This window comes from Echinops telfairi, unplaced genomic scaffold, assembly GCF_000313985.2.
Source record: "Echinops telfairi isolate 266 unplaced genomic scaffold, ASM31398v2 ScPeMD7_44;HRSCAF=162, whole genome shotgun sequence".
In the NCBI taxonomy this organism is placed as follows: Eukaryota; Metazoa; Chordata; class Mammalia; order Afrosoricida; family Tenrecidae; genus Echinops; species Echinops telfairi.
Window position 1 is genome coordinate 12,716,461 of NW_022103942.1, and position 27,831 is coordinate 12,744,291.

A 27,831-nucleotide genomic window follows, 5' to 3' on the forward strand; every position below is an offset into this window, starting at 1 on the left:
CAAAGAAAAACTTGTAGTTAGTTCAAGGACTGTTTGTTGGCCTTTAGGAGTGTTTTCTGGTCAAGTCTGATGGGGTGCCAAGCCCTGGACCCAATGTCTATTTTTGGTATTCCCTGGGGACTTCGTTGCTCTATTCCCCTTGCTGTTCTGTTGCATGCCCTTAGTGTTTTGCCTCAGTGTGGTGGGATCAGATTAGGCGGAATTCCCACACTGTGTCTCCAGTGTTGTCCCATGTAGGGCTGTGGGTCGGTGAGGGATGTCGTGTCTCACAGTGCGGCTGGTCATATGGTCTTCTCTGTGGATTTGCTGCTCTGAGGGGGAATATTGTTGACAAGGCTTGGTGGGCCAGGATGTGCTCCACTTTTTTTCTTCCCCCTTCATTTGCTCCCTTGTGCTCTGATCAGACATGGCCCTCTCCTTGAGCTGCAGCTTTAGTGCTGTCCTCTGAAATAAATTCTCCCAGGGGGGGGGGGGCAGCTGTACACGTAGTTGGGATTGGGGCCGGCCCCTCAGGCCTCTCCACTGGTTTGCTACTCCATGCCAGAATGATGCATTCACATCTTGAAGCACCAGAGTGAGGTGTGGTCCCTCTTTCCCTGTGGAGATATAAACAATATCCTCCCCTTGGGTGGGTTAGTGCTCTGTTCCCCGCTACCCATTTCTTCTTTAGTTTTTCCTCACCCCGCCCCTTTTTAGTTGGTTACCATATGGTAGGGGCCAGACCAAATCCACAGTCAATATTGACTATGGTCTTAAAAGTTGTGAACAGCCATCTTATGTACAAATATTGGTCTCTCTGTGTCTGAAGCCAAAAAAGGTGAGGAAAATCAAAGACATATTGATCTCATATGTACAAATTGAATACACTAACATTAGCTAGTTCCATAGATAAAAAGACTAACTTTAACCTTCATGACTCTGAAACCAGAAGATCTAGACAGTGTTCAGGTACCAATACTAATTGCTCTGAAACTAATCACATTAGAAAGTCCTGGATAGAGTGGGAGAAAAATATATAATAAATGTAAAAATCATAAAATGATGCTAGATAAGTTAGGGACAGATGCAATTCTCATATAGCATCTACTCACACTTCAGGCCTGGATCTGAATTCACTCCAGTAGCTCAATTTCTAACCAGATAACAAAGAATTAGCAATAAAACTTGGGAGGTATACAATGCTTAGAATAATCAATGATCTTAAATCTAAAGAACATTTGCACAAGAAAAATTTTCAGAGAGCAGGAAGAAATAGGAAAGATGGGGTCATGGAAACAGAAAATGCAGGTAGAAAGGGGAGTAAGTGATGGTACATTGTAGGGATTACATTCAATGACATAAACCAAAATGTGTATCAATATTTGTTTGCATTTGAGAGAATAATTTCTTGTCATAATAAGTACAAGATTCCATTTAAATTGTTTTAGTTGGAAAATATAAACTTCAAATAATTAAACCTTCAAAGGAAATAGGGTTACACAAAATGAATAGAGAAGCCTGAGACTGGGTTTGAAGTAAAACATTAGAGCAGTATTTCAGCACGAGTATCTCCTGACTCCTCGTCCTCCCAGCAGTTAGTGTGCCATTAGTTTGCCATTACTCTCTGAGCTCTCACCCTTTTGAAGCACCCGTAGGCACATATCAACCTACTATTACCCTCTTGGACATGATACAAAGTATAATGTTGAGGGTAGAAAGTGCACACCGGTTGTCAGCATCACACTTGGCAGTGAATCTAACCAGTTTAGAGCTGTTTTCACCTGTGTGATAGATTTTCCTCTAGTTAGTCAATGTTGACTGATTTGCTCAACTGCCAAAGCAGCAGGGTGCCTTTTAGAGCTCCAGATTTGCTAAACATTTTTTAAAGTCCATTAAAGAGGATGTAGAACTGTAATTCAGAAATCAGATATTAGAGAGGACTACTGATTGTAAAGTACATCCCCAATGGCTTTTCCTGGGACCTCTGGTTTTGAGTGTAGCAATAAACAAAGGAAATGTTGGTATGTCAGAACATAGGACAAATGAGGGAAGGCAGAGGAGAGGAGAAGGAGGTCTAGCTACAAGGCCAACAAACACTGATGTTCAAAGATAGGTATAGGGGGGAAATTTCATATATAGTATATAAAATCAAGTCAAAGGAAAGTGGGTTTCATACAACACAGAATCAAAGAGTAAAAGGAATGCATTAAATGTAACACATGGCAAGTAAATCTATAGACCATTTTGACAAGTCCTTCCAATAGCAATCAGATTTCTTCTCATCTCTTATCTCAGGGTTATTTAGAGGTGTGCCTTCAACAAAAGTCTCTCATGGGAGTGTGGGAAGGCTTCAATAATTGGTATCAGGGTCTGTTTGCACCATGTAGGCATCCAAACTAGCATCTAAGTGCCCTTTCACTTTCTACATGTAGGGATCTAACTGGTTGCCCAGGTGCTCCTTGATCAGCTCAGATCGAGAAGGGGCACCTCTCCCTCATCCTCATCCACAGCCCCAGCTTACTCAGCCTCCAAAGCTCCTTCTTCCCCAACCTATTATATCCTAACTTCCCAGGACTTCCACAACTTCGAACACCATCTCTTCTTAAGGCCATCCTGGGAGCTACCACTTGTCCACCTCAGAGCAGGTTTTGACCTTAGAGTGACACCACACTCCTAAGTCGGGTTCTCACGGCATGTCCCCCATGCAGTCCTCCTCTGGGCAATCCTCTCTGGATTATGGACAGGCCTTGTCCTTTGATTGCTTCCCTGGTCAGGGCCCCTATGTGCCAGCCCTATCATGCCCAGGCTTTATACTTACTCAGGTGCTGCTTTAAGCTCTGTCTAATTTTTACTGCTGGTGGACACAGGGTCTATTTTTCATCTGCAGGGTTAGTCTTCTGTTTCTGGAACTAGTTGGATGCTTTTGTTGCTGCATAGAAATTCGAATGTTCACTGTCATTGGCTGCTTATTAGTAAAGATTCAGCATATTAGTAAAGATCTCATTTAGAGACATCCTTCTGATGCTTTTTAGCACAACTTTCAGAACTTCTTATGCAGCCATTTTAAAATCTTGAGAACCAAAGGAAATGGATGCCAGTTCTCTTCCTGGAGAAACCACCAGGGCAGTTGCAGGAAGCCTGGGAACTGGACGAATCTGAGTTGAGGGCGAGGGCCTTCAGGTAATATGGTGGACCATTGGTTAGATGTGTAAGTGACAAAATGCTAGGCTTTTTTTGTGTTTGTGCTGTTTATTTAGTTGGTCTATGTGCTCATGACTCCTTCTCTTCCTTTCATTTATGTCTCCACAGTTGCCTCAGATGCAGCCACCACCTTCTTGATGCCCAAGACCAAAATGGCTGCCGTAAATTTTTAATGGAAAATTGATATTCTGTAAACCTTCAGTAAATTTAAAACAAAAATTAATTTAAAGAAAAGAAAAATAAATCATAATTCACTGCCTTGGAGTTGACACCTACTCATAGCAATCCTGCAATCCCATATAGTCCCCAAGGTTGTAAATCTTTTTGGAAAGATTTTGTCATATCTCTCTCCCCCAGAATGGCTGATGGGAAAATAAAAGTGCAAACATTTTGTTTAGAAGTCAAACAATTTAGCCACTATGCAACCAGGGTCCTTATTTTATTCGTTGTAAATTGAATGAAATTTATAAAGCAGGTCACTATTCAATTCAAAAATTTATACACATTTTATTTCACTTATTGATGGAAATCTCTACAATGAAACATCTCCCTTATGAATGATCCCACATCTTGGATTCAGTGTTGGCCTCTGCTTCTGGCAGATAGAGCACACAGCAACAAGTCTGTTTGGGTGAGCAGAAGTCCATCTTGCTGGACCCATGCATAATTTCAATCCCTGTTACCAAGGCCACTGGAAAAAATATTTTTAGAGACCCCTTTATTAAATCAAATGATAAAGACAAGACAAAGGAAAACGGTTCATTTAGATGAAGGAGCCCATCAATGTGAGGCCATACTAGTGTTCAAAGGATTCACACTACGGCTACTTAAATAGGACATGTAAACCTAGGAAATTGACACAAACTTATGATTGGTGATAGATTAACTCATCACAGTCACAGGTGGTACAACAGAACTGGAAAAGGGGCATGACTGGGATACATACACTATTTTAGATTATGAGATTGAGCCAAGGCCCTGCAACCACTTTGGCTATATTACTACTCATGACTATGTGACCCCAAATAATTCAGTTTCCATCAAGGGTATGCCCAGGCAAGATACAGAGGGGTAGACTGTCCCTCCTTGGATGGTCAGCAGTGTCAGCAAACACAATGTGACTGAAGAGAAAGCTTTTTTAATTCCTGATCAATGGTCCAAAATAACACAATGGAGGCTAAATCTGTGTGGAGACTTAAGATAGAGTTGCGGTTCCAACTGTAAACCATAGCCTTCTGCAAACCTAATGCTCAGAATTTCAGCTCTAATACATAATCCATGTCTTAAAATATTCATTGATCTTGAAAGTATGAAGAGGCATTAAAAGTAGTTTTTAGTTTATAGTTAAGTATAAACCAAAAGACCAAATCCTTTCCCTTGGAATGAATTCTGACTCACAGCAATCCAACAGAACTGCCCCATAGGGTTTCTAAAGACATAAATCATTATGGAAGAAGATTGCCACATCTTTCTCTCAAGGAGTGGTTGGTAGGTTGAAGCACTGACCTTTTGGTTAGCAGATGAGAATTTAATCAATGCACCACCAAGATTCCTTTACAGTTAAGTATTCATTGTCTAAATACATTTAATAATTTTTAGATTTCTAAAACGATTTTCAAGTATGATATTTAACTTCCAATATGGACATAATATATTTTGCCAATAAGCAAAGTTTGTATTGGGAATCTTGTAAAAATTAAAAGCCCTGCATCGTCATTGAATGAATGAATCACCTGTGAATGGAAAAGCACACACTGCTTCCTGACAAACAATGGCAAAGATACACAGATAAAAGAGAAACAGGCTGGTGTGTTTCTTCTATGTGGGCTTTGTTGCTTCTGAGCCAGAAGGTCACTTGTTTATCTTCATGCCTCTATGACTGCAGGCACTATATCTTTTGATAGCAGGGAACCATCAGCTTTCTTCACCACATTGTTTATCTTCAAGCCTTTAAGACCCCAGACACTATATCTTTTGATAGCCGGGCACCATCAGCTTTCTTCACCACATTTGCTTATACACTTATTTTTCTTCAGTGATCATATCAGGAAGGTGGGCACCCACTGATGTGATTTTTAGTTCTTTGATGTCTGATAACTGGCCCCTTCTACCCTCGTGGTCAGACAGGCTGGTGTGCTTTTTACATGTGGGCTTTGATGCTTCTCACTAGATGGTCGCTTGTTTATCTTCATGCCTTTAAGACCGCAGGCACTATATCTTTTGATAGCAGGGCACCATCAGCTTTCTTCACCACATTTGCTTATGCACACATTTTTCTTCAGCAATCGTGTCAGGAAGGTGTGCATCCTGGAATGCCAATTTAATAGAACAATGTGTTCTTGCATTGAGTAAGTGCTTGAGTTGAGGCCCAATGTCCATCTGCTGCATTAATACTAAACCTATAAATATATGCACGTAGATCTGTTTCCCCACACTTTGTATCAAGCATCAAAGAACAAAAGATCATATCATTGTCAAAGTGGGTGAGTGCAGAGCGGAGACTCAAAGCCCATTGGTAGGCAACTGGACACCCCCTTACTGAAGAGTTGTGGGGAGGAGATGAGCCAGTCAGGGTGTAGGGTAGCAACGATGAAACATATAACTTTCCTCTAGTTCTTAAATGCTTCCTCTGCCCCCACTATCATGATCCCAATTCTACCTTACAAATCTGTCTAGACCAGAAGATGTACATTGGTAGAGATAGCAACTGGAAACACAGGGAATCCAGCACAGATGACTCCTTCAGGACCAGTGGTGATGCCTGGAGGGTAGAGGGAATGTGGGGTAGAAAGGAGGAACCGAGTACAAGAATCTAAGTATAGCTTCCTCCCTGGGGGATGGACAGCAGAGAAGGGGCAGGAGTCATCGTCAGATAGTGTAGCATATGATGAAATAATAATAATTTATGAATTTTGAAGGGTTCATGAGGGAGGGGGAGTGGGGAAGGAGGGGGAAGAATGCGCAGCTGATATTAAGGGCTCAAGTAGAAGGCAAATGTTTTGAGAATGATGATGGCAACAAATGTGCATATGTGCTTGACACAGTGGATGTATGTATGGATTGTGATGGGAGTTGTGTGAGCCCCCAATGAAATGATTTTTTTTAAAAGAGAGAGAAACAAAAATATTTTAACCTGGTTTTCTAGTGCCTAGCATAAGATGACAGGATGTAGGGTTGTTATGTGATCCTGCTGATCTCATCAGGAATGAGATAGGTGGAAGGAGAAAGGCCATTTTCTTGATTAAAATAAAAAGCATAGTTTGCATATACATTATGTACACTAAAGGGATTAGCTGTGGCCTAGCTACAGCTAATTCTATTAAACCACATTATAGTTCAATCAAAGGTTACTATTTCCCAAGCATTGAGAATTTCTTTATTTCATTGAGAGTTTGATATTTTTTTATCTATCAGCAAAAGGCTGATAAAAATATCTTTAAAAGCCGGCAGAAATACTCTTTCTCCTTTATAAAAGAAGTCATGAAAGTATTTGTTAGCTACAGAAGTGATTCTAGTGCTTTAGGAAATAAAAGCCACTTCTGTGAAGAGTTCATTCACACTATTGTTTCTTTAACCAATTTAATGTTTCTGGCAAGAGATATCAACTTAATCTAACAATTTCCTTGATACACAAGAGGAAAACCTACCATATTATTAAAACACTGCACTAGAGATGGTTGTTTATGGCAAGATCAAAACACTCATCAGGGTAAAAAAAGTTTGAATATGATATATTTAAACAATTATTTCACTTTTAAAAGTTTGATTTTAAATGAAAATGAGATATTTTCTTGTCTAAAGCCCTTAGAAACATTGAGCTGTATTCTGTCATTGTCTGAAAGGCCCATTTAACCTGAGATTTATTTCTGATGTTATTCTTTAGTTTATTCATTTTCAATATGCCAGTTCAGAGAAAAAGAGCTTCATTTCCAGGACTTTTAGAAAAGTTATATATTTTTTTAATTACACAATACAAATGCTTGATCCCATTCTAAAAGAGTCATTGTTTTGGCTTGGCAAATCCCAATAGGGCACATTTTCTATTATAAGGTCTTTCCTAAAAAGCAATTTTAATATATTGTGGTGTGTGGGAATACCTTGTATTATAGACTTTCTAAGTAACAATTCAATATCAGAACCTATTTTCATTAGCTCTTCTATTTTCTTAGGAGATGTTTCACTTTCATTATTTTTTAATTCTTCATTTATCATTATTCTGGCTGCTTCTACTGCTCTGGCATCATTTTTTTAAAGTTTGTTGTCTGGTCCTGTGCACTGTTTCAAACAGTTATAAAATCTTGGCCGCCTGACACATGGCTGCCCCACCAGCTGTAGTAACTTCTCACAAGGTCAAGCCACTTTGATCATGAGCTCATTGGGCAATGACAGGAGTGGCTGCGGAAAATGGATGACTGGTTTTCACAGATTGTGTAATGCTATCCACTTGATTGTGGCAAATGTTACACATTTTGGACATACTATCAGGAGAGACCAGTCCCTGTAGAATAACGTCATGCTTGGTAATGTGGAGGGGCAATGAAAAGGAGGGAGACCTTCAATGAGATGGATTGACACTGTGGCTGCAACAGTGGCCTCAGACAGAAAACAATTGTAAGGATGTTGCAAGACCGGGAAGTGTTTCATTCTGTTGTGCATAGGCTTGCTATGAGTTGGAACCAACTTGATGGCACCTAACAATGGCATTCACTTGATTGTTAAAATCTTCCTCTTCAGAGGTAAACTTTTGGTGAGCATTCACAGGAGACACAAATATCTTCACCTTTTTTGCCCATTCAGTGAGGTTAATCCACACATTCATTCAGAAATGTCTATCCACATAGCTCTTCCTCACACCTCTTGCTCATCAACTTGTCAATAATACTCCTTGCAAGTGTCTGAGCATCCAACCAAATCACTGACCATAGCCAATCAGTACACAATGACACACCTGGGAATTTCTCCTTTTAAGAAAAATGAACAATTAGTTGCACTGCTAGACATTCTGTCCATTTGGGAGGGTTTCCCTTCACCACTATCCTTCAAGGCAATCATTATTTTTCTGATCACTTGTGTTGAGTTTCCTCTACTAGTTGGTATTCAATCCAATCTATACTTTCCTCTGAGGCTCAGAATTCCAGGATTAGTATCTTTATTTATTTCATTTGGTCTATGTTGCCTTTGTTGTTGAAGGACTTGGTAGCATGTCAGCCTCCTCTGTCATCTTGCCAGAAGTTTCTTGGGCCCCTATTGGTAATGATAGTTTTCTACATGTAAACTTAATTATTGAGGGTTTTTTTCCTCCCTCCAGCACATTATATATTTTATCTTACCATTTGCTAATCTCTATTGTTTCTGAAAAGAAAATGTTTGTTTTATTGATGACATTTATGTATACTGTACATACTCAAGTATAAGTATCAGTCAAGGTACCTAAGTTTACCACAAACACTGCATTAAAAATGTGCTGAAAAACTCAGCTTATACACGAGGATATCTGTGATGCTGGTTTCACGATTCTATCTCTTTGTAAATTTCGATTATAATGTGCCCCCGTGTGGATTTATTTAAATGTGTCCACTTAACTCATTGATCTTTTTAGATGTGAATATGAATGTTTTTCTTCATGGCACAAAGTTCTCTCAGCCATACCAACTCAAATATTTTTTCTGCTTTTCTAATCTTTTTGTCTCCTGTGAGTCATATCTGTGTATTGCCTTGCTTGATAATGCCCTGCTTGTAGTGTAGTCTGTTTAATGTTGTCTTTCTCCTTTTTTTCCTTTTATTGCTCTACTTTCCGTTCAGAAAATTTCAATTCACTTATGTTTAAATTTACTTGTTTTTTCTCACATGTTTGAATTTGCTGTTGATTTTCACTAATAAAAATTTTTATTTCTGCTACTGTACTTTAATTCCATTTCATTCTGTTTATTTTTCTCTTGTGCTGTACATTTTCTTTGTTCTATTATACTTTGCTTTTCATTCCTGATTTTTTTTGTTTTTGCTTTTTGATTATATTTGCAGGACTGATTAATGTGCTTTCTTATTATATATTATGTTTAGGCTTCTTCAAAAATGATTTCTACATATAGAAGGGGACTTCAAAACATTCGTGTTGAAATGGAATTGAAAGTTAATGGAAATTTTCCATTAACTCTTGAAGGCACTCATACATTTATTTTGTGGTAATGTATTAACATTGTGTGTGTGTGTGTGTGTGTGTGTGTGTGTTTTATAAATTTTTATTGAAACTTGGAAATTTTTACTACGAAAATTTGTTAATCCTAGATATAAATGTTTTACCCTTCCCCAGAGTTTATGTGAGTTGCCTTTTTGAAGCTTCAATTGTTTGATTGTTTTATCATTACTTTTTCAAACTATTTTATGGATAATATATACCATTTCATATTTTATCACTGAAATTACTGTTAACCTTTCTCAGTATTCTTACAGTTATTTTTAAAAGAGGTTCTTAAATTTGCACTTTTGTTGTGATTTGGGGAACTCTCTCCACTAGCTTTCTGATTCTCTTTATTTGTAGACCACAAATTGATTCCCACTGTTATCATCTGATAATATATATCTTATACTAAAACATTTTATTCAATTTTCAGTAGTATCCAATTTCCATATTATCGTTACTTTAAATTTAACATCAGAGCACAATAGTTTTATGTGCATTTTTAAACAGTTCTGTTGGCATTTCATCTGCATAACATTCAATTCAATAGGTCAATCATATCAAAAAGAGTTGTACAATCATTGCAACCATCAATTTTTGAACATTTTCTTCTTCTTTGTAGTCATTGTTAGTTGGTGCAATTACTTTTTTAAATTGTGGCAAAGATATACACAACAATACACTTTCCAATTAAAGGACTTCTACAAGTATAATTAAGTGCGATTGATTATACTCTTCATGTTGTAGACCATTATGGCTTTACAGCAATTACTGATATCCCTTTCCAAGTTATTTCACCACCATTAACATAAACTCAAGGCACATTAAGCAAAATGTCTTCTTTCTTCACCCTGGGTAACCTTGGGTCATGTTTGGTTTCTTTTACTATGTTAGTCGTTTTCTTGATACAATATTCACACATCATACATTTCCATAGTTAAATCACTTTTTAAAAGAGATGTATATACATCATCAAAATCAGTTCTAATGCTCTCTCCCCATATTCATTGTTTTCTCCTCAATTCCCCTCACGCTTTCCATCCCCAACCCCATTCCCCGTAAACCAGTACATCAGTTATTATCTCTATGCATCCACTCCTTCGGTCCTTCATAAACTATGAAATGTAACAGAAACCAGAAAAAAACAAAATTAAATGGAAAGAGACTGTTGTAACAGTAATAATAATATAAAGATAAAAATAAAAAGTAAGTGAAAAAAGACCATCATTATTTTAAAAGCCAGAGAATAAATTTATGTCTTGGAATAAGTGAGAAATATTTGAGCCTAGAGCAAATCCAGGTTGGGTCAAAAAGGAGGTCAACTGACCAAGTATCATATTCAAGCCAGTATAGTCAAATTTATAATCATCTCTGTCTGATAGTAAAGCTGTTTGAATCCTTCAAATAGATTCCCTCAGAGGTGATCTGCCAGAGGATTCCTCTGACTAGATATCCTGCAGATGGATTTTGATCTCCCAGTTTTCTCCATCGCCTTATACAAATTCTGTGTTCACAATTTAAGGTCTGATACTTTTCCCTTCATCTTATTTGGATTTTGTTATTGTCATCTTTGTATCACATAGACTGGTATGCTTTTTTCCCTGTGAACTCAGTGGACTACTCGCTTAGATTAAGACCCCCAAAACTATTCCAGTTGATAGCCAGGCACCATCTGCTTTCTTCACCACACTTTACTGTAGCACCATTAGTTTGAGTGATCTCTTCATGAAGGTGAGTATGGAACATGGCCATGTTGTAAGAACTAACTGTTCTTGGATTAGGGCTAGAATTACTTGGGAGCCCAGAATCTATCTGGTTGTCCATAGGTTGTGAACTACTCTAATTTACTTTTACAGTCATATTTTGAACCCAAAACCAAGAACAACACACACACACACACACACACAAAGCAAAGAAAACCCCCCCAAACCAAAGAATACAAAAATTAAAACATTACTAATCATCCCCTCTGTGGTATAAGGCGGTTGCATTGATAACATCAATAATTTATCCAATGACAGAATTTAAGGTATTGTTGATATGAAGAGTTTATGCGAATATAGCCCAATGGTGAGCTGCAATCCATGAGTTGTTGCTTTGTACGGGTTGATATGTTAATTGATTGATCTCTGTTTACTTTGAACACAAGGTTGATTCTAGGGAAAATTTATCTGTATCATTTCTTACAAGGTCAGATACTTGCCTCTCAGATTAAAACCTGTCATATTAATGCAGGGGATGCACTGATAGATGATAGTTCTCGGTTCTATTCCATTGGATACCCCCTAAGCCATGAGTATCTCCCAAGGTCCAATGACCTCCATTATCACCATATTGGGGTGGCCATCACTTGCTTCCTCTTACAGGTAATTTTAGAGGTAGGGCCCAGTTCTTCAATTAGCCTTTCATGTCGAGACTTTCTGGTGTGGCCTTTGGGGGATGCCATGTTCCCTGTAAGGCCAGTGTCTAAGGTCATCGTAGTGCTTAGTCCAATGTGCCATTCACTGAGGGCTGGGTAGAAACATATTTGACGTGTCTGCACAGTAACAGAGAAGTGGGTTTATTCTTCCTTTAGGTTCCCTACTATTAATGTTTAGCACCTTTCCCTATGTGAGGTTGCTTCTCCCCATTTACCCACCATAACCACCAACAGAGATATGAGTGCCTCCTCTGAAATGTAGATGCTTCCCTCCCCTGGTCTCAAATTGGTTTTCAAGTAAGGTTCTCCTTTCATACCTGTGGAGGGTCTGTTGATTTTCATAGCCTTGTCTCAATGTTGTATAGCATCAAGTGGATGGTTTTCTCCCTTTTACCCTTTCTTGAAGGGCTGACCCCAACAAATGGGAGGTCTCCTCTTTAGAAGTGATTCTTATGAAGTGCACACACATAAAGCAGTTGATGTATGGTTCATGGCTAGTAGGCAGATATTCTACTCCTTTGAGAATTGGTCCTTAAGATTTGTTTAATTGGTGTTTCTCCTTATAGTAGTGGACTCATACAATATTTGTCCTTTTGTGAGTGACTAACTTCACTCAGCATAATAGTTTCCAGGTCCCTTCCATGCCATGTGGTGTTTCAAGCTTTCATCACTGTTTTTGGAGATGCATACTATTCCATTGTACGTATGTACCATAGGTTTTTGTTTTTCTTTTGTCCATTCTTCTACTGTTGGGCATTAGGGTTGCCTCTAGTTGCTTGTTATTGTGAACTGTGCTGATATTAACATGGGAGAGCATATATGCATTAGTATTGTGTCTCTTATTTCTTTGGGGGTGGTATTGCTGGATAATGTGCCTCCAAGACTCCAGACTCAATGTCCCAGTATTCTATGGCTTATAGCCTGAGTCCTCAGGGTTGTACAGATACTCAGCCCAAGTTGGCCTATTTCGGAGGATAAGACCAGGCATACTCTTCCTCTTTGTGTCCATGAAAGCATTGTTAGGCCTTTGTATCCCTGCTAGCAGGTTGGTACTCTCCCTTTTTCTGCCAACAAAAATGCACTTGTACAGAAGAAAGGTAAGATCCACCACCACCACCACCCTTGACTTTATTTTTCCATCAGTATCACTTGTCACTCTGGTAGAAATATTCTCTGGATTAGGGGGGCCTCATCACATTTTTGCACGGCGCCACTAACTTGTCATAGTCCTTTCCCCCACTCTTGAAAATTTGATCAAAGTTGAAATGAGAACCATTCTGTCAAAGTGGTTTTAAAGGTATACATATAGAAAGGATGGTATATGGTTTACGGGCACTAGTCCGGCTCTCTATCCAATTGCTTGGCAGCCTTGGTTAAAGGATTGAAAGATGTGAAAGAACGAGTTTGCCTTGAATTTTAGCAGCCTTGTCTCAATGTTGTATAACATCAAGTCGATGGTTTTCTCCCTTCTTTAAAGAGTGACCCCAGCCAATGTGAAGTCTCTTTATATGTTATTCATATGAAGTGCATATAAGGAGGGTGAGGCATACATAGCTCTCTCCTGCTTCTTCAAACACGATGACTTTTAAGTCTTAAGTCCTGAGTTTACAAGTGTGTTTGAGATGGAGTCCAGCTCATTCAGTGGAGTTTCCACATCGGGTCTCACTGGTCCAGCCTTTGGAGCATGTCGTATGCCTTGAAGATCCAGGGTTCAATGCTATTGTGATGTGTTCTATGGCACGTGGCCTGGTTCCCCAGGATGTGCCCAGTAACTCAGGCCAACATGGCTTATTCAGTATATATTACCAGAGACTCTTATTGGCTTTAAAAGTATTTTTAGTTATCCCCACCCCCCAAAGGTTGATCCTCCCCCCTTTTCTACCAACTGCCATGCACTTGTGTTCCCCCAGACATGTCTGCTCCCTTTTCCTCCCCTGACTTAACTTTCCAACCAGTAACCCTGAGCCCTCTGATAGGGATATCTGCCTTTCTGGGGGGACCTCCTCAAACTGAATGGCAGGCATTCAGGATTCCCCTCCCCTCCACCTTCCTTGACTATTTGATCCCAGCTGATGTGAGGAACCCTCTACCAAAGTGATCTTCAAAAGTGCAGCTTTAATAACGATCGCGTGGAAACTCCCATCTAACTGGACCAAAAAGCCCACCCCTAGTAAGCCAGGAGCACAACTTAAATTCTCTGGGGGGTTCAATAGTACCTTAGATTTTTTCCCATTTTCTTTTGAGGGAAAAAACTACAAGACCTTTTTCCTGCCTGAGGAACCAGAACTCAACATTCTCTTGTTTCTTGGTGGCTCCCCCTCCCCCACACTGACACTGTCACTTACTGTCGTTAGCCGGACCTCCTCCTTATTGGAAGTCCCCCTCCACCTTGGTCCTCCATTCCTGTAGCCTATTTCCACCCTGTGACCCCAGTATGAAGGGCAGGCAGAACCCCGATAATGTTCCACAGTATAACGTGGGACTTTCTCTCCTTGAGAACAGGGAAATAGTGTGCCACCAAAATTAGGGCCTTCTGCTATAAGTGCAGTAACAATCTGGCTGCACTCTCCATATATTATATATAGGGTTGATAAGTGATTCTGGTAGATTTCTTGGCATTTCAAGTTTTGTTTGGTTTTTTTTGTAGCTGTTGTGAAAAGTGTTGTTCTCATGATGTCTTTTTTCAGATTTCTATTCCCTGGTATATAGGAAGACCATTGATTTCTGCTTTTTAATTTTGTATCTTGCTACATTACCAAGCTCTTCATTTATTTCCATCAATATTGTTGTGGAGACCTTGGGGTTCTCTCTCTATAAAACCGTATCATCTGCAAGTAGCAAGAATTTCACTTCTTCTTTTCCCAATTTTACTCCTTTAATATCTTGTTGTTGTTCTGTGGTTCTGGTTAGGACTTCCAGAAAAATATTGAATAAGAGTGGTGATAATGGGCATCCTTGTCTGGTTCTCATTTTTTATGGAAATGTTTTTAGCTTTCCCCCATTGAATGTGATATTGATCATTGTTTTTTCAGATTTGGCCTTTATTACATTGAGGGATTTCCCTTCTATTCCTATCTTATTGATTGTTTTTATTAGGAATAGGTCTTGGGTATTTTCAAATGCTTTTACTGCATCAATTGATATGATCATGTATTCTTATTCTCTATTTTTGTGATAGTTAGGTTTATTGTGCCAACTAGGCAGCCACAGGAACACGTGGGCAAAACTTGATCAGGTTGCAGATTGATTGGTGGGTGAGACTATAAATGACTTTCTAAGACCAGCTCCTTTTCCTCTTTTTCCCTGAATCAGAGCAGTGCTCTACTGCCTCAACCCTGTGCTGCGCTATTTTGGGCCAAGCCAACCAGTGGATCATGTTTCCTTACTTTGAGCACATCCGTAGAACTTGAGGTTCCACCAAGACCTGCTTTGCCATGCTTCTTGAGGATCCATCAGGACCACTTCACTACCCTCCCGAACTACTGGCCTCTGCTATGCCTCAACTTCTCATCTTCCTGCTGTTGATATTACACCATGCTTGTCTTGCCTGAGGGCAGACTGCTGTCTGCTTCTTTGGCCTTGGACCAGCAGCCTGAGAGAGTTGAAGGACCTTCCGTATACTAACTGTTCCCTGAAAGTGAGTTGAACTGACCCTTCTGTACTGTTGTGTGGATTAATTAGTTGTTATATTCCTTCTTGCTGTATAAACTTTTCCTTTTAAATATTTATATATATTCATAAGATTCCTGATTTTGTTTCTCTAGAGAACCCACCTAACACAGTCTTGTTTATATGGTAGATTATATTAATTGTGTTTTGAATGTTGCTCCACCATTGCATCCTTGGTATGCATCCCCCTTGGTCATGAAGGTGATTTTTGTTTTGTTTTGTTTGTTTTTGATATTGGCTTCTGCTGGCCAGGATGTTTGCATCCAAGTCAATGAGGAATATTGATCTACAGTTTCTATCATTGTGGGGTCTTTTATTGCTTTGAGTATCAGGATTATGCTGGCTTCATAAAATGAGTTTGGGAGTTTGACATCCCTTTGTATATTTCAGGATAATTTGTGTAAAACTGGTGAAAGCTTTTCTTTGAATACTTGATAGAATTGTCCTGTGAAGCCATCTGGTCCTGAGCTTTTTTGGTTGGGAATTTCTTGATGACCTTGTCTATTTCTTCATTTCTTCTTTTGCTGGGGGACTGTTTGTGTTTATTTTTTTTTAATGTCTATTTGCATTAATTTGGGGAGAGGGTGTATTTCTAGGTATTTTCATGACTTCCTGGATATCAAGTTTGGTGGCATACAGTCTTTATTCACACTGTTATTTTTCTTTTTATTTAATTTGAATCTGTTCTGATGCCACTCATATCTTCTGTAATTCTAGATATTTGTGTCTACTCTTTCTTTTCCTTCAAGTTTTCTAGGTGTTTGTCAATTTGGTTGATCCTTTCAAAGAACCAGATTCTTGTTTTTGTGGATTTTCCCATTGTTTGTCTGTTTTCCAACTCATTTCTCTATTTTCTGATATCTATGATTTCCTTTCTTCTGTTGTTGGAGTGTTTATACTGTTGTCTCAGTTCTAATTGTTGGAGGTGTGGTGTTAAAGTGTTGAAAATTATTTTCTTTGTGTGCATTAATTGCTATAACTGACCTCTGATAACTGCTTTTGCTGTGTCCCATTGGTTTTGGTATGTTGTGTTATCATTCTCATTTGTTTCAAGGAAACTCCTAATTTCATTTCTTATTAGGGCTAATACTCAGTCTTTATGAGGAGTGCGTTTTTGAATCTCCAGGTGTTTGTTTTTATGTTTTTGTTCTATTTTTGATTTCCAGTTTCATGACCCTGTGGTCTGAGAAGATGGTTTGAATGGTCTCTTTGTGCTTGGAGCTGTTAAATTGCTTTATCATCCAGTATATAATCTATGTCTGAATATGTGCCATGTTCATTGAAGAAGAATGTCTATTTTTTTGCTGTTGGTTGGCATGCTTTGTAACTATCTCAGAGGTTGAGCGGTTTGATTATGTTGCTCAGCTCTTCAGTTTCTTTATTGAGTTTATTTCCTGTAGATCTGTCCTTCTTTGAGAATAGTGTATTGAAATCTCCTACTATTGTTATTGATCTTGTGATTATGCTTTTCATCTCTGAGGAAATTGTTGATGTATTTCAAGGGTCTGTCATTGGCTGCATACATGTTTATTCTGGCTGTATGGTCTGAGCCTATCGATCCTTTGATCATTATGTAGTGTATTTTTGTATCCCATTATATCATTTACTTTGAAGTCAATTTGGTAAGAGATTAATATTGCCACTCCTGCCTTTTTGGGTTGCCATTGGCTTGTTAAATTTTTCATCATCCTTTGATTCTAAGTCTATTTTTAACTGTGGATTTGTGGTGTGAATTTGAGCTGTGTCTCTTGAAGGAAGCTGATTGATGGATCTTGTTTCCTAATTCACTCTGCTACTCTTTGTATTTTTATTAGTACATTTAGTCTATGGACAGTAAGTGTTATTACCTCTAACTGTAAGTCTATGTTCACCACATTTGCTTTCCTCTAGTTCTTTAATGCTTCCTCCCTCCCTACTATCATGACCTCAATTCTACCTTTCAAATCTGACTAGACTGGTACACGTACACTGCTACAGTTAAGAGCCCACAACACAGGGACTCCAGGACAGATAAATCCTTCAGGAACAATAATGAGAATAGAGATACCAGGAGGATAAGGGGAAGGTGGGAAGAGAAAGGGGGAATCTATCACAAGGATCGACATATAACTCCCTCCCAGGAGGACAAACAACAGAAAAGTGGGTGAAGGAAGACAAGGGCCGATGTAAGATATGAAAATAATAATGCATAATTTATCATGGGTTCATGAAGGAGGGAAGGTGGGGAAGGAGGGGGAAATGAGGAGCTGATATCAAGGGCTCAAGGTAAAGAAAATACTTCGAAAATGATGATGGCAACATATGTACAAATATGCTTGACATGATGGATGAATGTATGCATTGTGATAAGAGCTGTAAGAATTCCTGTGGTAGATATATAATCATTTGTCAAATTGAGGATTAACAGTGTAGGGGTGGAGTCTAACTTGTCAATCAGATCATAGCCAATGAGACCTCTGTGTGAGGATGGCCTTCTCCTGAGAATTCTGGGAAATCTGGTACTTCCTTCTTGGAGGTGGGAGACACTTCTCTCTGACTACTTCACTCCCTGGGAGGCATAGCAGCTGACAAGATACATGGATCCACCCTGATGCATCCCTGGGTGATGGAGATGCCATGGAAAGACCCCTGCCAGTGCTGAGATGTTTCCAATCCACTGGATCCAAGGACTTTCTACCCACTGCCCTGTGATCTTCTACACTCAGCGTCATTGCATGTGTTTCGTTAGTCTGGAGAGGACTTTATAGATTGGTATCAGACATATGGACTGATATCAGACTTACGGGCTTGATCTTGACTGGGCTGGGATGTGTTCTCAATGTTCAATTGCTCTTGTATATAAATCTCTTTCTTATACACATATGTGTGTCCATGGATTTGTTTCTCTAGTCAATCCAGACTAACACAAAAAAAGTATTTAATACATAAAATAATAAATGTAAGTTCTAGAAAATTCTCTGTTTTATTTGAGCTTGAGAGTTCACTCTAGTCGGTCACAGAACTCATTGTCATCAAGTTGATTCTGATGTCGTACAAGTCCAAATTACAGCTTTAAGGGTTCTGTAAATGAAGAGATGTGGCAACACAAAGTAGTGATTGAGGTGGCTGTGTCTTGACACAGAGACCATAGACTGAATTAGCATGAGCTCTTTGTTGCCTCAGTTCAGTTATGACCTGTATCCTTAAAGGCCAGACTACAAGGCTGGATTTTTTTTCCTGAAAATATTTTTGGTGAACTCTCTTTTCAGTTCTCTGCCCACCTTTTAACTGAGTCATGCATTCCTTTTTCTTACTGAGGTACTACAATTTTCTATAGGTTTTAGGACCTGTGTTTTATGTCATTGCTAAAGATGGTTTTCTGCAATCCTTGGGTTGTCTTTTTACTCTTTTGATGAAGTGTTTTGATACACATACATGTCTTATTTTTAGTAGGTTCCGATCATATAGTTTGACCCCTACTGTGTGTGCTTCCTTCATTATGTGTGGTAGTATTTTTATGCCCTGCAATAGGGCCCATAAGTTTCTCACTATTTTCTTATTGAAGTTCTTTTTATAGCTCTGGAATTTACATGTAAGTCTTTGATCCATCTTTAGTTCTTTTTGAGTACATGGCCTGAGGTATGGGTCCTGTTTTATCCTTCTGCAGATGGAGACCCAACTCACCAGTACCATTTGTTAAAGAGAATCTCTTTTTCCTAATGAAATATTTTTAATTTTTTTTCAGGGATCAATTTTCTCTAGGTGGATTAATTCATTTCTGAGTTTTTTGTTTGTTTCATTGGTCTATGTCCCTATATGCACATTAGTTGTTTTGCTATCTTAGGTTATTAAAGCATCCATTTTGGGGGGCATTTTCCCCCTTAAACAATTATATTCATCACTCTGTTTTAAAAACCTGGGGTCTTGCCTGTCTTTTAACTTGGCATTTTATAGTATACCCATACTTAAAAAAAAAAACAATTATTGTCTAGATCACAAATAACTTTTCGGAAATCAGTTGCAGAGGTGTGTTAGCCATCAATGTGGGCATAGATCATTGTTTATGGAAATAATATTCTTTAGATGATCACAAGTCTATTTTGTAATCACCCAACAATGGTGACAATCATGAGTTTTAATGTATTATCACTTGATAAAATACTGGCTCCAGAAAAATCAAAATTTTTTGTATTTTTGGTTTGGTTTTTATTTGTTCATATTAGAGCATCTCTCAGAGATGTTATGTAAATGGAAATCACTCTCTTGAAGCTGTGTTATGTGTTTTTCTGTTTCTTGGTATATGAATCATAGAATTGATGGACTTATAGGGACAGCAAGTAGAATGAACTCTTTGTGGACAAAGGGGTACAGTGGTGGTGGTGTAGTGTAAGGGAGATGATATCAAGGAGTCCGTGTAGAAAAAAGATTGTTTGGAAACTGATTGTGGTAGCAATTGTACATTCTACTTGTTGTGATTTAAATATGGAATCATATGATATATGTATTAAATCACAACAACAACAACAAAAATACTGGTTCCACATCTAATGATCTGAGGATCCTGGCCATGTTACTTAATTTGTAGGTTCTTGACTTGCTCATTTATGAATTAGAAATTATAACAAGGTCTGAGGAGCCAGCCCCAATCCCAACTACATGGACAGCCCCCGCCCTCCCCCCAGAAGAATTTACTTCAGAGGACAGCACTGAAGCTACAGCTCAGGGAGAGGGACATGACTGATCAGAGCACAGAGGAGGAAATGAAGGGGGAGGAAGAGAGAGTGGAGCACATCCTGCCCCACCAAGCCTTGAGGACTATATCCTTGCTCAGAGCAGTCATGCACAGAGAGAACCATAGGGCCGGCCTCACTATGAAACCAATGACCCATAGCCATACAGGGAAAAATACTGGAGACACACTGTGGGAATCGTGCCCGATCTGACCCCAACACATCAAGGCAAAACATTAAGGGCATGCAACAGAACAACAAGGAGAGCAGAGCAAGGAGTTCCCAAGGGAATACCAAAAATATGCTTTGGGGCAAGGGCATGGCACCCCATCTGATTCTACTGGAAAATTCCCCTAAAAGTCAACAAACAAACCTTGAACTATTTACAGGCTTTTCTCTACTTTTCAGTCATATTTTTGTTGTTGTTTTGTTTTCTTTTGTTGCTTTGTTTTTCTCTGTCTTGTTTTTTGTGCATATGATTATCTCTGCAGGTTTATCTAGATAAGCTAGGCAGGATAAACAATCTGGAGGACAAAACAAAAGGACCGAAGGTTCTGGAGGGGGCATAGGAGAGGGGGAGGTGGGAGAAATGGATTGGATGTTAACAAACCTAGGGAAAATGGAAAAACAAGTGATCTAAAATCGATGGCTAGGAGGGTGTAGGATGTCTGGTAGGGCTTCATCAAGGACAATGTAACTGAGAGGAATTACTGAAACTCAAATGAAGCCTGAGCATGATAGTGGGACAAGAGGAAAGTAAAAGGAAATAGAAGAAAGAACTAGGAGACAAAGGGCATTTATAGAGGTCTAAATACAGGCATGTACACATGTAAATATATTTATATATGATGATGAGGAAATATATTTATGGGCATATATTTATAGGTTTAGTATTAAGGTCGCAGATGTACATAGGGCCTCTACTCAAGTACTCTCTCAATTCAAGAACACTTTGTTCTCTTAAACTGGAATTCCATGATGCTCACCTTCCCAGCACAATCACTGAAGACACATGGGTGCATAAGCAAATGTGGTGAAGAAAGCTGATGGTGTCCGGCTATCAAAAGATATAGCATCTGGGGTCTTAAAGGCTTGAAGATAAACAAGTTTCTCATCTAGCTCAGAGGCAACAAAGCCCACAGGAAGAAATACATTAGCCTGTGTGATCACAAAGTGTTGATGGGATAAATATAAATTAGGTGGCGTGTGGAGTAGAGACCCAAAGCCCATCTGTAGGCAACTGGACATACCCGTACAGAACAGTCACGGGAAGGAAACAAGCCAGTCAGGTTGCAGTATAGCACCAATGAACCATACAACTTTCCTCTAGTTCTTTAGTGCTTCCTCTCCCTGCCCCCCACCCCCACCACTATTATGATACCAATTCTACCTTACAACTCTGGCTAAACCAGAGGATGTACACTGGTACAGATAAAAACTGGAAACACAGGGAATCCAGGACAGATAAACCCCTCTGGACCAATAATGAGAGTAGTGACACCAGGAGGGTAAGGGTAAGGTGAGATAGAAAGGGGGAACCGATCAAAAGGATCTACATATAACCCCCTCCCTGGGGGCTGGACAACAGAAAAGTGGGTGAAGGGAGACATCAGACATCATAAGACATGACATAATAATAATAATTTATAAATTATCAAGAATTCCTGAGGCAGAGGGGGCAAGGAGGGAGGGCAAAAACAGAGGAGCTGATACCAAGGGCTCAAGTAGAAAGAATATGTTTTGAGAACGATGATGGCAACAAATATACAAATGTGCTTGACACAATGGAAGGATGGATGGATTGTGAAAAGAGTTGTACGAGCCCCCAATAAAATGATTTAAAAAAGAAAAAAACGAAATGATAACAAGAATAAGTGCTTTATGAGACCATCCAGGAACACTTAACACAGATACTGAACCACAGGAAGTATTCAACAAATAGTATTATTTTTTTACTTTTATTTGTAATTTGTAATCCAATACTCCATATTTCTCTAGAGAGTTAAACCATAGACCCCCTAATGCTACATTCATATTAAAGCCAGGTTTAATATAAGAATCATTATGAGAAGTCACATGCATTCAGAATTTACTGAAGGTTTTGCAGTTTTCTTTTTTGAAAACAAAAGCTTGGTTGTTTTTTAAATAATTTTATTGGAGGCTCATACAACTTTTATCAAAATCTATACATTCATTAATTTTGTCAAGAATATTTGTACATTTGTTGCTCTCATCATTCTCAAAACAAATGCTTTCTACTTGAGTCCTTGGTATCAACTCCTCAGTTTTCCGCTCTCTCTTTACCCTCCTCCCTCATGAACCCTTGATAATTTAGAAATGTTTATTATTTTGTCATATCTTACACTGGCCAATATCTCCCTTCACCCACTTTTCTATTGTCTGTCCCTCAGGGAGGGGTTTATATGTAGATCCTTATAATCAGTTCCCCCTTTCTACCCAACCTTCCCTCCACCCTCCCGATATCATCACTCTCACCACTGATCCTGAAGTGTTCATCTGTCCTAGATTCCCTTTTATGGATGTAAAGTTCCCATTTCACACAGTCCCATGGTTAAATCACTTTAAAAAAAAGATGCATATGTATATTATCAAAATCATTTCGAGTTCTCCCTCCCTCCTCTTGAATTCATTGTTTCCTTCTCAATTACCCTTACCCTTCCAAACACGTGTTCCCCCAAAAATCACTTCATCAGTTATTGTCTCTATGCATCCATTCCTTCTGTGCTTCATAAACTTGGAAATGTATCAGAAACAATAAAAAAACTAAAATAATAACATAAAAATAAAGAGGTAAAAAAAATCCATTAACAATATTAAAAATGCCAGAGAAGTAATTACTGTGGTGGGGAAAGTGGGCAGTATTTGAACCTAGAGTAAATTAAGGTTGGGTCAAGAGGGAGGTCAATAGACCAAGTATTATATCATATCATACCATGGTTCAATCCACCATAAACAAGTTTACAATCACCTCTGTCTGATACTAAAAGTGGTTGAGCCCCTCAATTGTGGCCAGAGGGGATCTTCTGGACAATTCATCTGAGTAGACACTCTGCAAATGGAGTTTGGGCACCCACTGCCCTCCATAGCCTTGTACAAATTGAGTGTTCACAATTTAAGCTCTGATCCTTTCCCTTCATAATTTTTTTGATTTTGTTATCATCATCTTTGAATCACACAAGCTGGTATGCTTCTTAGATGTGGACTTGGTTGATTCCTCACTTAAATGGCTGCTTTTAAGACCACAAAAACTATTCCAGTGGATAGCTGGGCACCATCTGCTTCCTTCTCCACACTTTGTTGTAGCACCCTTGTCTTCAGAGATCTCTTCTTGAAAGCAAGGATGGAGCAAGGCCAGGCTATAAGAAAAAACTCTTCTTGGATTTTGGCTAGAATTTAGTGGGAGCCCATAATCCATCTGCTTGTCCACATTCTATGAATGACTGGTTTAATTCAGTGTTCATAGTATGTCAGCAACAACAAACAAACAAAGCAAAAAATAAAAAGCAAAACAAGTGGAGAAAAAAACATGGTCACTTATCTTGCTGGTGTACAAGGTGATTGCATTGCTAACATATAGTTTGTACAATGGCATAAAATTCATGGTCCTGTTTAGGAGTTTATGCGAGAATAGTTCTAATGTCAGCTGCAATCCATGAGTTGCTAATTTATATGAATTCATTTCTTAATTGACTGTGCTCTGTTTCTATTAAGAATGGGTATTGGTGCTAGGAGGAATTTTTCTGTAACATTGCTTACGAGGGCAGATCCTTAGCTATACTAAATATATGGGGGTTCTGGGTCCTCATTCTTTGGAAACCTTCTAAAGCAGAGGTTCCTACCAAGGTTCAGCTATAGCCATTTCCACAGTCTTGGAGTGGCCATCTTTAGTTTCCTTTCCCACTGGGGAATTTCAGTCCTAAGTCCATGGGCTATAGGTAGTTTTGCAGTAGGGCTCAGTTCATTCTGTCCATTTCCATGTGGAGTCCTTCTCGTGTGACCCTCGGAGGATATTATGTTCCCTGTAAGGCCAACATTGAAAGCAGCAATTCTCAACTTGTGGGTTGCGACCCCTCTGGTGGTTGAATGACCCTTTCACAGGAGTCTCCCAACTCATAACAGTAGCAAAATTATAGGTATGAAGTAGCAACGAAAATAATTTTATGGTTGTGGGGTCACCCCAACAAGAGGAACTGTGTTAAAGGTTGCGGCATTAGGAAAGGAGAGACCCACTGAAGTTATCATCGTGCTTAGTCCATGGTATTGTTTACCGAGGGATGGTTGAAACATATTCTAAGTGTCTACCCAGGAACATAAAACCAGGGTTAGTCTCCCCTTAGGTTCCCTACAATTATTGTTTTGTATTGTTTTGTTTTCATTTCTTACTTTTAATTGTTTTATTGGCACTTCATCCACATATCATACAATTCAATAGTTTAGTTATATCAACAAGAGTTGTATAATCATTACCACAATCAATTTTAGAGCATATTTTCTTCTTTTTACTCATTGTCATGTAAATTTTTTTAATTGCGGGGAAAATATTCACAACAAAACAATCTCCAATTCAACAACTTCTGCATGTATAATTTATTTACTTAATAAGAAACTAAAGGTAATAAAAATTAACACACACACACCACATACAAGAGCAGCACTCTGTAAAAAAAAAAAAAAAAAAAAAAAGAGCAGCACTCTGTAGTGACTCACAAAGGACTCCAAAAGCAGTGGTCCAAGACTACTCCACATGGCGTGAGAGCTAAAAGGATAGAGGGAAACACCACACATACAAATACACACATGCACATGTATACATCACAAAAAAAGTGTTTTTAAGTTTTCCAACAGCACAATCAATCTACAATAAACACAAATTCAGAATTATTTTACAATGCTTCCTGTAGAATCAGCTTTTTAGTATAAATACCCAACTTTTGAATAAATATACATACTGTTTTTCAGTGGTTGATTTTTTACTGATTGTAAAAGATATTAGCATTACTACATGCAACTGTTCCCTGTATTAACAGCCTTCCTTTTATTCAGCTTCATACATCTAACTACCACCTACAAAAACAGTTTCAGGCTGGCAAGCCACTGGGTGCCTTATTCTCTGTAAAAACTGAACACAATGGTTTTAAACACTGGCCAGATCATGTTTGATTGCCATTTCAACACCTTCAAATAGTGACATTCATGCAAAAGTTGACATTTTCTGCAAAAAGTTATGCAACGCTGTTGTCAAAGACTAGGCAATCGCTATTCAAAATAGCAGTTGCAATTCCCTTGTGAATAGATCGAGGAGGGGCTTCACAAACCAGATGCCTACCAGGACGATTTACCTCAAGTCGATAAACAAAATTTTCAGCTTGTTTGCATGTTCCTATCAGGTGTACAATTGCGAAGGAGGGCTCATTGCCATCAGATCTTTTCAATTCCTCCAATCATACCATGAACCAAATGCCAAAATAGGACTGTATCGCCATCCAGTCAACAGCACCAGGATGTCTATAGCAAGGAAAATTCTATTTGATCCCTCTACGATTGTAATGGGTATTGGATGATGCATCAGATGGGGCACGACAGTATCCACAGAGCCTTTCCATTCACAGGAAACACTAAGAAATAGACAGGAATAAGGCCTAAACTCAGAGCTCGTTGTGGACTGCTTTCTTTGTGTATGGCAGTTTGTTTCACACCCAGAAGAGGCATATTTACAAGGGAAGAGCCCTGAATCAACCACGTTCTCTATAGCTGAGTTGCAACTGGATCTTCCCTGCAAGTTAGACAACATGTGAGCTTTGGATGAGAGTTGCTACAAACAAGATGGGTATTCTGACACTGAAGGATGGGTGGTAACACACAGTTAAAGTGAACTGGACACGCAAAAAGACTCAGCAAGCCCTTGTTGGATGCGGTTGTGCCGGTCAGCAAAGGGAACCTCTGGGATGGCGTACAATTTGAAGTACCAGTAAGTAATGCTGAAGCAGTCTGAAGGCTCAGTTCCGGGGCCGGAGAGAGCACCTGGGACCCCAGTCCTCGCTCAAGTACTCAGTCCCCAACACTGTCATCCACCCCTGCCACCAGAGGCACTTCTTCCACTTCTTCAGGTGCTGAGTCCAAGGAGGCACACTGGGCCACAGAAGGCCACACTGACCGCACTCATGCCGCCCCCACATCAGTCAATGCTTCTGCTTGAGGATATGCCCTGCAAAGGCTCTTGAGATTGCCTGCTGGCCATTTTCAGCCTGCCCCGTGCTGCCACTAAAACACCACACACTGAGCAGCAGCCCATGAGGAAGCGTGGTTCTAATCCCACAAGGTGGGGAGGAATGAGAATTCTTAGATTTGGTTTTGCTGACTGATCTAGCTAAGACTTCCAGTATGGTGATAAGGGTCATTTTTATCTGATCCCTGAACCAGCTCCCCACCCCTCCCCGCACCCCATCCCACCACCCTTGAGCATGATGCTTGCTGTTGGTAATGGCTCTTATTATATTGAGGAATTTCCTTTCTATTTTGTTGAGGTTTTTTTTTTTTTTCAAAAGAAGGGTGTTAGATATTATCAAAGGCCATTTCTGCATCTATTGATATGATCCTGTGGTTTTAATTTTTTGCCTGGTTTCTGTGGTGGATCACATTGGTTGTTTATAATGTTGGACGACCCCTGGATCCCTGGAATAAATCCCATTTGAGCATGGTGAATTTTTCCCCCCAAACAATTTTATTGGGAGCTAATGCTTATATCATTCCATAGGGCAATCACATTCAGCAGTATTGTACTATTGCTACCACAAGCAGTTTCAAAACATTCTCTTCCTTCTTGAACTCCTTGACCTCAGCTCTCTTAATGTCCACCTCCACTTTAGCCCCAAGAAACCCTTATTCTGCTTGCTGTCTCTGTAGTTTCATCAATCCTGCATTTCATATACTGAAAAACAGAAAATATTTTTTGAGAAGCTTGCCCTAATGACAAAATACATCTGAAATAAACCTCAATATGAACAAACAGAACATGTTGAAAACCAGATCAGGCCAAATGTGCACCAGAGGTGGGGGAATCAATTGACAGGGTTTTTTTTTCTTCTATTTTGCACTTTCCACATAAATGGAATCCTACAATATGTGATTTTTTTGGTAACTGGTTTCTTTCACTTAGCATAATATTTTATTTTTAAAAATAGTTTTATTGGCATATACTTCACAGTTTAATCATTCAATTCCATTAAGATTTGTGCCATCATCACGAAAATCCATTTCAGAACATTTTCTTCTGGTGCTCATTGCTGTTAACATCCCATTTCCCCCATATATTCGCAGCCATGCTCCTAGGTAATTATCCATCCAGTGACTGTCTCTATAGACTTACCTATCCTACCTTTCATATACAGAAAATCATTTAAAACACAAGCAGGAAGCAAACAAACAAACAAAAAACGACAACAAAAACTATGAAAAACACAAACCTCAATAGAAAATATTAAAAACTGGGACTTCAAAATGAGTCAGACGGAAAATCAACGCCCTTTTTGACCCATGTTAAAGCTGTTTAAGTTTTTTGGTTGTTTTTTAAAAAAATCATTTTATTGGGGGCTCGTACAATTTTTATCACAATCCATACATACATCCATTGTGTCAAGCACATATGTACATTTGTT

At 39.0% G+C, this 27,831-nt stretch overlaps 3 pseudogenes; all 3 read right to left on the reverse strand.

Annotated features, from left to right (window-relative positions):
- Positions 1-2,329: 2,329 nt before the first annotated feature.
- LOC101638710 lies at positions 2,330-3,050 on the reverse strand (annotated as a pseudogene).
- Positions 3,051-7,143: 4,093 nt separating this feature from the next.
- Positions 7,144-7,495, reverse strand: LOC101639033 (annotated as a pseudogene).
- Positions 7,496-25,353: 17,858 nt separating this feature from the next.
- On the reverse strand, positions 25,354-26,339 carry LOC101639340 (annotated as a pseudogene).
- Positions 26,340-27,831: the final 1,492 nt, after the last annotated feature.